Raw genomic sequence first — 10372 nt, 5'->3', positions numbered from 1 at the left:
ATTGTGTCTTTTGAAGTGGGAAGCTTTATTGTTTGTTTAATCAACTAAATTATTTATTTTTGTGGTGCTGGAGATTGAGCCCAGGGCTTTGTGCATTCCAGACAAGTGCTATACCCCATCCCATAAAAGTTTAGCTAAAAAACAAAACAAAAAACAAAAACACCTCTCAAAGGCCACCTCAGTGACACATTTCCTCCACATATTATAAAGCCTCCCAAACAGCAACATTAATCAGGAATCAAGTATTCAAATGCTATGGGGACATTTCTCATTCCAACTATCACTGGTTTCTTGTGAGCCAGATGCTATATCTAAGAAACAGTTTGGTAACAAGATTTACATCTATGTTTTCTTCTAAAAGCGGTAGTTTTAGCGCCCCGCCCTCCACCTCTCTCTCTCTGAGACAGGATCTCACTGTCCTGGCTTGGAACTCTCTATGTAGACCAGATCAGCCTCAGACTTCCAGAGATCTACCTGCTTCTTCCTTGCTAGTCCTGGGATTAAAGGTGTGTACTACCATGTCTGAGCTAGTTTTACCTCTTACATTTAGATCTTTGATCTACTTTTAGTTAATTTTTGCAAAAGATATCAGGTAGTGGTCTAGCTGCATTCTTTTGTGTGGGGCTATCTGGCTGCCCAATACTGTTGAGTTGTCTCGGAATCCTTGTTTAAAATCTATTAGCGACAAAGATGTTTAGCCATATGATGACTCCTGACTCGATTCTGCTATTCTCACAGTCTGCTATTCTCTGATCAGTCATCAGAGAAGCTTCCTGTAGCAGATGAGAACAAACACAGGGACCCACAATCAGACAGTGTGCAGGGAGTGAGAGACCGTGGAACACTCGATCCTAAATGGGATGTCTCCGTCAAACCCCTCCTCTGGGGCCCCGGGAACTTTTGTAAGAGGATCAGCAGGGACGGAGGACTCCAAGGAAACAGTGTCTTCCGGACACAACAGGACTGATGCGGACATGAACTCACAGAGACCGTGGCAGCATGCGCAGGGCCCGCACAGGTCTAAGCCACGTGGGGTCCCATGAGAGGGAAGTGGACATCAGCCCCCACCTCTAACTCAGAAGCTATCTCCAATTGGCAACCGCTCACAAAGGAAAAGTTGGAGTCTCACTGGGTATACAAACCACGTTTAAAGGCAGACCCCCATGCCCAGCAGTAGATGGCCAACTCTAATGAACTCAATGGTGTTTTGGTAGGGTTTTTGTCTAATAATGCTCTGTCTGGGCGTTTACCTTATGGTTCTTTTGCTTATATATTATGGTGTCTGATTTTGTGATTTATGGCTTCTCTCTCTGCGCACTTACATGCCTGTGCATGTGCTTTTCATACTGTTTTTTCCTTTTGTTCTTGTTCTATCCTGGTTTATTTGTTGTTGTATTTTTAATTCCCCTATTTGTTTGTTTGTTTCCTTTTTTTTTGAGACAGAGTTTCTTTGTGTAGCTTTGGAGCCACAGAGATCCGCTTACCTGCTGTGGATATCACATCTTCTTTAATATTGTAACTGTAATTCTTGCTTGATAATTGTTTTGTTATATGTAATTTTACTATGTTAAAGTTAAAACCTTCCTTTTTGGAAAGAGAAGAAAGGGGGAAGTGCTGTGGATATCACTCTATATAAATGGAACACTGATGGCCAGTGACCAGGCAGGAAGTATAGGCGGGACAAGGAGAGAGGAGAATTGGGGAAACAGGAAGAAGGGGGAGAGACACTGCAGCCACCGCCAGGACAAGCAGCATGTAAGATGCCGGTAAGCCACCAGCCACGTGGCAAGGTATAGATTTATAAAAATGAGTTAATTTAAGATAAAAAAACAGTTAGCAAGAAGCCTGCCACGGCCGTACAGTTTATAAGTGATGTAAGTGTCTGAGTGATTATTTTATACATGGATTGTGGGACTGCGGGGCTTGGTGGAGCCTGGAGAGAAGCCCTCCAGCAACACCCAACACCTACCTCTGCCTCCCAAGTGCTGGGATTAAAGGTGTGTGCCACCACCACCACCACCGCCGCCGCCGCCGCCGCCGCCGCCGCCGCCGCCGCCGCCGCCGCCCGGTGCCTATTTGTTTTCTAAAGTTAGAGAGAGGGAAGGCATGGTGTTGGATGGGTAGGAAGGTAGGGGGGGATCTGGGAGGAGATGAGGAGATTGGTGACCACCCTAACTGTCATCACAGAGCCTTCATCCAGTAACTGTTGGAAGCAGATGCAGAGATCCACAGCCAAGCACTAGGCCGAGCTCCGGGAGTCCTGTTGAAGAGAGGGAGGAGGGATTGTATGAGTCAGGGGGGTCAAGGTCATGATGGGGAACCCATAGAGATAGTTGACCTGGGCTTGTGGTAGCTCATGGACTCTGGACCAACAGCTGGGGAGCCTGCATGGACCGACCTAGGCCCTCTGCATGTGTGTGACAGATGTGTAGCTGGTCATACTAAGTACCGTGTGCTGTGCTGGCTCACAGTAGACCAGCAGTGTTTAGGGGACATCAGTCAGAGGCCTTTTCTGCTGCACCAATGCCTTGGTCAGCTGGTGAATAATTGACTTCACAAACTCACAAAGGAACCATTTAGTGAGGTCAGGGGGAGGTCAGGGCTAAGGTGCTACTGCTCGGGGCCCATTTCCTGCTCTGACACCTCTGAAGCTTGTGGATTCCCTAGAGAGAGAGAGAGACAGAGAGACAGACAGAGAGAGAGAGAGAGAGAGAGAGAGAGAGAGAGAGAGAGAGAGAGAGAGAGAGAGAGAGAAAGACAGAGATACAGAGAGACAGATACAGAGAGAGTCAGAGGCAGAGAGAGACAGAGACAGAGAGAGGTGGAGCAGAGGGCTGTGGTGAAGGCCTGCATCTACTCAGTGGCTGTGACTTTGACTTTGTTAGGAAAGGACTTGAGGTTCGTGGAGAAGGCAATGGCTGTGTAGCATGACTTACATGGCCCTGGTAGCCATGGCCTTATTTTATGCTTTCTTTCTTTTTAAAAATTGAGGTAAGATTCACACAACACAAAGTTAACCATTTTGAAGCACAGAATTCTGTAGAATTTACTGTATTTGTCCCATTGTGTGACCATCACACCCATCTTATTCCAAAACACTTGGACCACTCCCCCAGAAGCCCCATGCTTAGTAAACAGTCACACCCCGCTCCCAGATTGCTTCCTGGATCTGCTAACCAGCAGTAACCAGCAATTGGCTCTGTCGGAACGGGTTTCCTTTTTCTGGACATTTCCTACAATGAGATCACACAATCCCTGACCATGTGTGGTGGTCCCTTTACTTGTCAGCTTTCCAAGTTCATTCATGGTGGTCAGCTCTTCATTCAGCTATCAGCTGGAGCAGTCCACTTGTCTGTCTGTTCCTCAGTTACTGTGTATTCAGGTGGTTTGTTGGCGATTGTGCACAGTGCTGCAACATTTTGTTTCAACATCTATCTTGTAATGCTCGTTAACCTTTTGAGGGCCAACATGTACTGTTCTCACCAACAATTTGCGAAGGTTCTAATATTCCCTATTTTTCTTACCAGTGCATATTTTTCTTTTTTGATTACAGTCATTGGAAGTGCTATCTGTTTTTTTCTTCCTGGTGACTAAAGGATGTTGAACTTCTTTTTCTTTCTTTTTTTTTTTATTATTAAGGTATTTTCTATTCATTTTACATGCTGACCACAGATTCCCTCCTCCCTCCACCCGCCCGAGCTTCTTCTCTTCCCCACCTCAATTCCTGCAGCTGGGACTGTGGATGAGCCCTGCCTCACCTGGCCTTCAGTTTCTTTTCATATATTCCTTCTGATTAGTTTTTCACTTCCTGGAGCAGAATCAAGCTATGTTTGCGTGTAGGGCTAGAAATTTTTATGCATTCATTTTTATTTTGTGTGTATGTGTGAGTACCTGTATGTGTGTGTACCATGTGTTTGCAGTACTATGGAGTCACAGATGGTTGTGAGCCACCACGTGGGTGCTGGGAATCTAACCCAAGTCGTCTGTAAGAGTGGCAGTGCTCTTGATGTTCAGTCCTCCCTCTGGCCTGACATGGGACGTTTTTCTCATACTAGAAACTGAATCAGGGTTGGGGATTTAGCTCAGTGGTAGAGCGCTTGCCCAGCAAGCACAAGGTCCTGGGTTCGATCCTCAGCTCCAAGAAAGAAAGAAAGAAAGAAAGAAAGAAAGAAAGAAAGAAAGAAAGAAAGAAAGAAAGAAAGAAAGAAAGAAAGAAAGAAAGAGAATCTAAGGCCTTCCCTTCCCTATCCTAGACAAGTGCTCTACCACTGAACCACATCTTTAGGTTTCTCCTTTTTGTTTGTTTGTTTTCGAGACAGGGTTTTTCTGTATCCTTGGCTGTCCTGGAACTCACTCTTGTACACTAGGCTGACTTCGAACTCAGAGATCCACCTGCCTCTGCCTCCCGAGTGCTGGCATTAAAGGCATGTGCCACTACCGCCCGGCAGTGCTCTCCTTTTGAAAACATTTTTTTACATTTATTTCTTTTGTTTATGTGGGTGAGCCTGTACCACAGAGCATGTGTGGGGTCAGAGGACAACTTTCAGGCGTTGGTTCTTTCTCTTCACGGTGTGGATTTTGGGGATTCAGCTCATCACTAGGCTCCATGGCAAGTGCCCTTGAGCTGCTGAAGCTGGCCCTTTAAAAATGGGTTTTAAATCAAACTCTGGCAAGTTTTATTTGAAGAAGAATTCTGTGTGGTTTACTTACCTGTTTCTTTTTTCCCTTCTTTTAAAGCCTACAGCACCTGGTAATCCTAGGCGGTCTCCCATTCAAATACTAACCAGTCCCGGCCCTGCTTAGCTTCTGAGATGAGAAGAGATTGGGTATGTTCAGGGCAGTATGATTTTAGACTATTTATCTATTTCTTTAAATAAACAAATTTCTTTAAATCTATCTATCTATCTATCTATCTATCTATCTATCTATCTATCTATCTATCTATGTATCATTTTCATGTGTCTGTGTGTGTCTGCATGGGTTTATGGATGCCATGTGTACTGAAGTACTTGAGGAAGTCAGAAGAAGACGTCGGGTCCCTGGAACTGGAGTAAAAGTGCTCTTAACTGCGGAGCCATGGCTCCAGCCCTCTTACGGTTTATTTTTCACGCCATGCTTCTGGGATATCCAAATCATCTACACCAGTGAGCCCGGCATGTGCTTCCTTCGCCTTGTGTCTAATTGAATCTTACAGCCACGGCCTTAGTTGGATTGGACTGCTGGGATAAAACACCAAGGCCCCGAGTAACTTGGGGAAGAAGGGATTCATTTTCCCTTACAGTTCTCAGGTCACAGTCCCTTGCTGAGGGAAGTCAGGACAGGAACTCAGACAGGGCAGTAGCCTGGAGACAGGAGCTGATGCAGAGGCAATGGGGGTTAGCACTACTTACAGATTTGGTCAGCTTACTTCTTATTCTACACCAGCCCAGCGGCGGTGCCGCTCACAGTGAACTGGGTCCTCTCACATCAATCATGGACCAAGAAAATGCCCCACAGCCTTGCCCACAGGTCGATCTGGTGGGGGCATTTTCTCAATTGAGGTTCTCGCTTCCAAAATGACCTTAGCTTGTGTCAAGCTGACATAAAACCAGCCAGTGCAGTCACTGTGGAGCTGGACATTAGTTTCAGCCCACCTGAGGGAATAATCTGTTAAAAATGTTCCTTTTTCTCTTTGTTCTGCTCTCACCTGCAGCTGTAGCAAAGAAAAAAAGAGAAAAAAAAATGTTCCTTTTTCTCGATCCCTCCACCCTTTTTAGAGAGTCTCACTGTGTAGCCCAAGCTGTCTTCAAACACAAGTCAAGTATCGTACTTTCCTCAAATCCCGAAGTTCTGGAGTTCCAGATGCACGCCACCACATCCAGCTGTTTCAGACTTCAGAGCTGGACAGTGACAGCGAGGATGGCTGACTTCACCTTGCCTCGTCTGATTGTGGAACCTGCTTGTGCTTCAGCGTGTAGGCTCCACAAGTTGGAGCCTGGGGCTGATTAGCTACAGTGACTTGCTCTTTCCTTTATGGTCATCATGTTCCTGCCTGAGATAAAGGATGGTCTTCAACCATGAATGGCCCCTAAGACGGCTGGAGAGCAAGAGACACTCTGGGCCCTTCTTCTCCTTCCGACAGGGCCTCACTGTGTATCTCCGGCTGGCCTGGAACTCACTATATCAGCAGGCTGGGTCTTTGGATCTACGCCCACAGCTTCTGTATGACAACCTTGCTTTCTGAGGGACTTCTCCAGAGACTCCGGGGAGCAGGTAGACTTTGAGTTAAATATGCAGTCTAAGTGTCCTATATGCCTGTGTCCCAGGGACCCCTTTCTACTTGGCTTCATTCTGAGTGGAGCGGGTGGTGGGATGCCCTACTAGACACACTGTTCCCAAGGGGCAGCAAGTGGGAGTGCTCCCCATGAAGACCAGGCTTCTCTGGAACAGTCTCTCCTGTCTGCTTCTCTAGAGCTTAGCCTTTGCAGGCCCTGTCTACACCGGCAACACTGGATTCTCTCTGCCCCCTACTCAGTTCCAATTATTTTAGTTTCCTTGGCTTTCAAGGTTTCTAAACTCCCTCGTGGTCCCTTGTTGATGGGGCTAGCGGACTCTCCAGCACGTGTGTCCCCTGACTGGCACCACTGGAGAGATGGGCAGGAGACATGTTGTCTGGTTTCTGCTTGGCTGTGGATGGTAGGGTGGCAGATGACTTCTATTTCGATTCTCACCAGGAATGGTGGGAAAGTCTCCAGAGGACCCTGCAACCGGAGAAGAGGTTTGCTCTGCCAGCCTGTGTGGAGGGTTGTAACAGTGATAACAGCCCGCACATTACTTATGAGGTACCAACCTTTGCTCTGGTTTGTGCGTGGGGGTCCTCTTTCCTCCAGCCTCTTCCTCACTCACCTAGCCCCTCACAGCGTATGGATAAGAGTATGACTCTGCAAGGCGCTCATCTCCGCCCAAGACCAGAAAGCCCTGCACCGGTGGCCAGCACGGCACAGGGAGCTAGACAAACGTGCAAATGCTATGTGTTGGCCTGGGTGCCTTCGTCAAGGCTCAGTGAAGGGGAATGGGAAGCCAGGTGAAGGGGAAACAATTTTTTTCCTGGAGAGAAAGACTGAGAACTTGAACGGCAGGGACTGGGAGACATCTGAGCAGATCCCCTGTGTGAATGGTGAAGGACATGGCTTCTTCACTCAAGTCAAGCATAGTTTTTAGGGGCTGGAGAGATGGCTCAGCAGTTTAGAGCATTGATTGCTCTTCGAGAGGACTCAGGTTCAATTCTTGGTACCCACGTGACAGCTTACCACTCTATGACTCCATACCCAGGGGATCTGACATCTTCTTCTGGCCTCTGTGAGCACTGTGTGCACACGATGCACGGACACACATTCAGAGAAAACACCCATATACATAAAAACAGCTAAGTCTCCAAAGAGAGTGGTCTGGGGGAGCTCAGAAGCCCATTACATTTCCTCCTGTTTGTCTCCCTGCCCCCAGCTAGGCTGAGAGTGCCTCCAAGTTCAAGGACCTTATTTTTTCAGGGCACTGGTCCAGGCCCCAGCCTCTTTCTGGTCTCCCGTGTAATTCGACTTCTCTGTGTCCCACCTGCTCCACTTACAGCTAGTAGACGTGAGGAATTGCCCCTGTTGTGTGTTATTGGAAACGAACACGTCAATTACTGACAATAAACCACTCAGAATTTCGTTGTGAGCCAGGTCTTGCTACGGTAGCCCAAGCTGACCCTGAACTCACTATGCAGCCCAGGTTGGCCATGAACTCGAGATCCTACTGCCTCAGTCTCCTGAACTCAGACGTTACAGGTGTGCACTACCATGCTTGGCTTCTGCAATCATTTAGGCTTACAATATGCATGTTGTAAGAAAGACTTCAGAGCAGGGCTTGTGAAGATAGATTTACATAAAGCAAGTTTTAACGAATGTAAGAAAGTAAAAAGAATTTCTAATGATAGATCAGAGTGGAATAAAATAAGAAATCAATAGCAAGAGAAGCTACAGTAATTATTATGACAGGATTAATACCTAGAATATGTACAAACTATAAAAGGACCCCCCAAATCATCTAATCAGCAAGTTGGTGAATGAATTAACAGACAGTCCTCCTTCCTTCCTTCCTCCTTCCTTCCTTCCTTCCTTCCTTCCTTCCTTCCTTCCTTCCTTCCTTCCTTCCTTCCTTTTCTTCTCCTTCTCCTTCTCCTTCTCCTTCTTCTTCTTCTTCTTCTTCGATAGGGTTTCTCTGTGTAGCCTTGGCTGTTCTGAAACTCTTTTTGTAGACCAGGCTGGCCTCAAACTCACAGAGATCCTCCTGCCTCTGCCTCCAGGGTGCTTCATTTATTTATTTATTATTAAAAATAATTTTCTTAGGGGAATAGAACCAGTAAAGGGAAGGATGTAGGGTGATGGAGAAATTTTTTAATTTTTTCTTCTAAGACTCTGTGTTGTCCAGTCTGAACCTAAGTGATGTTCCTGCCTCAGCCTTCCAGCTGATGGGAGTACAAGTGCACACCACTGCATCCAGGGAAAAGAGACAACCCCCTCCTTTTTAAAAATTAATTAGGCCGGGCGGTGGTGGCGCTGGCCGGGCGGTGGTGGCGCACGCCTTTAATCCCAGCACTCGGGAGGCAGAGCCAGGTGGATCTCTGTGAGTTCGAGGCCAGCCTGGGCTACCAAGTGAGTCCCAGGAAAGGCGCAAAGCTACACAGAGAAACCCTGTCTCGAAAAAACCAAAAAAAAAAAAAAAAAAAAAAAAAAAAAAAAATTAATTAGGGGCTGGAGAAATGGCTTAGAGGTTAAGAGCACCGACTGCTCTTCCAGAGGTCCTGAGTTCAATTCCCAGTAACCACATGGTGGCTCACAACCATCTGTAATGAGATCTGGTGCCCTCTTCTGGTCATACATGCTGTATACATAATAAATAAATCTTTAAAAAAATTAATTATTTGGAGACAGAGTTTTTCTGTGAAACCTTGGCTGGTCTGGAACCCACTATGTAGGCTAGACTGACCTGGAACTCAGAGGTCCTCCTGCCTCTGCCTCCTGAGTGCTGGGATTAAAGATGTGGGCCACCACGCCTGGCCTAAAGGAGACACTATTAAGAAGGCATTTTGGTGGTAGAGAGCTGCTTGTATTCTGGGAGGAAACTAAGCGCATGCTGACAAATATGGGTGTAGCTGTTTCTTGGGACTCTAAGAGTTTGCAGAGGGGCAGCTGAGTTACTGGGGATCATTAATGAAAGTCTGTCTTTTTCTCTTATGTTCCCAGAGAGGTCATTGCTCTCTTCCTGACTGGGAATTTCCTTCCTTTGGCAGGACCTGGAACTCTGCAAGTACGGTGGTGCCAGGGCAGGTGCCTCCTGCAGGTGACCTGGCACCTTATCTCCCCTACCCTCGGCTCCTTCCTGCCCTTCCTGGCTTACCTCCCACAGCAGAAATAACCCAAGGCCAAACATTAACAGTGAAATCATAAAAGCACGTGAAGCTCAGATGGCTTCCAGTGGTCTGGACTCTCTGTGCCCTGTTATCGGAAAAATGTCCTCGCCTCCCCATGGGTGGAGCGGCTGTGACGACAGGCCACCCAGCACTTCAGCCTCTAGACGGCCACCCGAAGAGCTGCCCGAGGATGCCACTGTTATCTGATGTGGAGGGTTTGAAGAGTCCAGAGCAATGCTTTTTGTGTTGAAAGAGATACTTTCTGATGTATGTGAGCTTGCTGTGGGCTCTAATGTGCATCTAATTTTTAGAGCTTCTAGATACCTGCATTGTGTTGAAAACCATGCCTGCCTTCCAAGTACCCTGGTGTATGTCCATCGATCTGTTGTGTCTCTTTTTGTTCTTAGAGCCTTGTACAGTGCCTACAATAGGAGCACATCTTTGTTGAACTGAATGAATACTGAATAAGAAACATTTATGCCCACTGGAATAGTGATCTTCACACATGCACATTTTCAGGGTGGGGGTACCTGCAGACACACATGACTCTGTGTATCATTTCTATACCACACTCACATGCAGATAAAACACAACAGCACACACACACACACACACACACACATCTGTCTGTCTATACTTGCACCTCATAGTCATGTGCATATGAGTAAGCACATGAATGTGACTGTGATGAGTGAATGTGGTTCCATGCATGATGGACAGGCTGACAGCTTCCCAGAGAGACCACCTTTCATTTGTATCCTGGGGTGCTGTATACATTTTCAGTTATGGACTGATTGTGTTTCATTCACGATGTTCTTTTTTGTTAGACTTATTGTATTTTACATGTATGAGGGTTCTGCCTGCATGCATGTTACTTACCATGTGCTTGCCTGTTGCCAGAGGAGGTCAGAAGAGAACATCAGATCCCCTGGAACTGGAGTT

The 10372-nt window shown here is 46.7% G+C and overlaps 1 long non-coding RNA gene across 1 annotated transcript; it reads left to right on the top strand.

Annotated features, from left to right (window-relative positions):
- Nucleotides 1–2081: 2081 nt before the first annotated feature.
- On the top strand, nucleotides 2082–10160 carry LOC121832721 (uncharacterized). Its single transcript, XR_006076412.2, has 4 exons — nucleotides 2082–4826; nucleotides 5757–6252; nucleotides 6714–6821; nucleotides 9311–10160. It is a non-coding gene; the product is annotated as an uncharacterized LOC121832721 (long non-coding RNA).
- Nucleotides 10161–10372: the final 212 nt, after the last annotated feature.

Source organism: Peromyscus maniculatus, chromosome 10 (assembly GCF_049852395.1).
Source record: "Peromyscus maniculatus bairdii isolate BWxNUB_F1_BW_parent chromosome 10, HU_Pman_BW_mat_3.1, whole genome shotgun sequence".
NCBI lineage: Eukaryota > Metazoa > Chordata > Mammalia > Rodentia > Cricetidae > Peromyscus > Peromyscus maniculatus.
The sequence above is the reverse complement of the archived record's forward strand: the minus strand, read 5'-3'. Positions and strand labels throughout refer to the sequence as shown.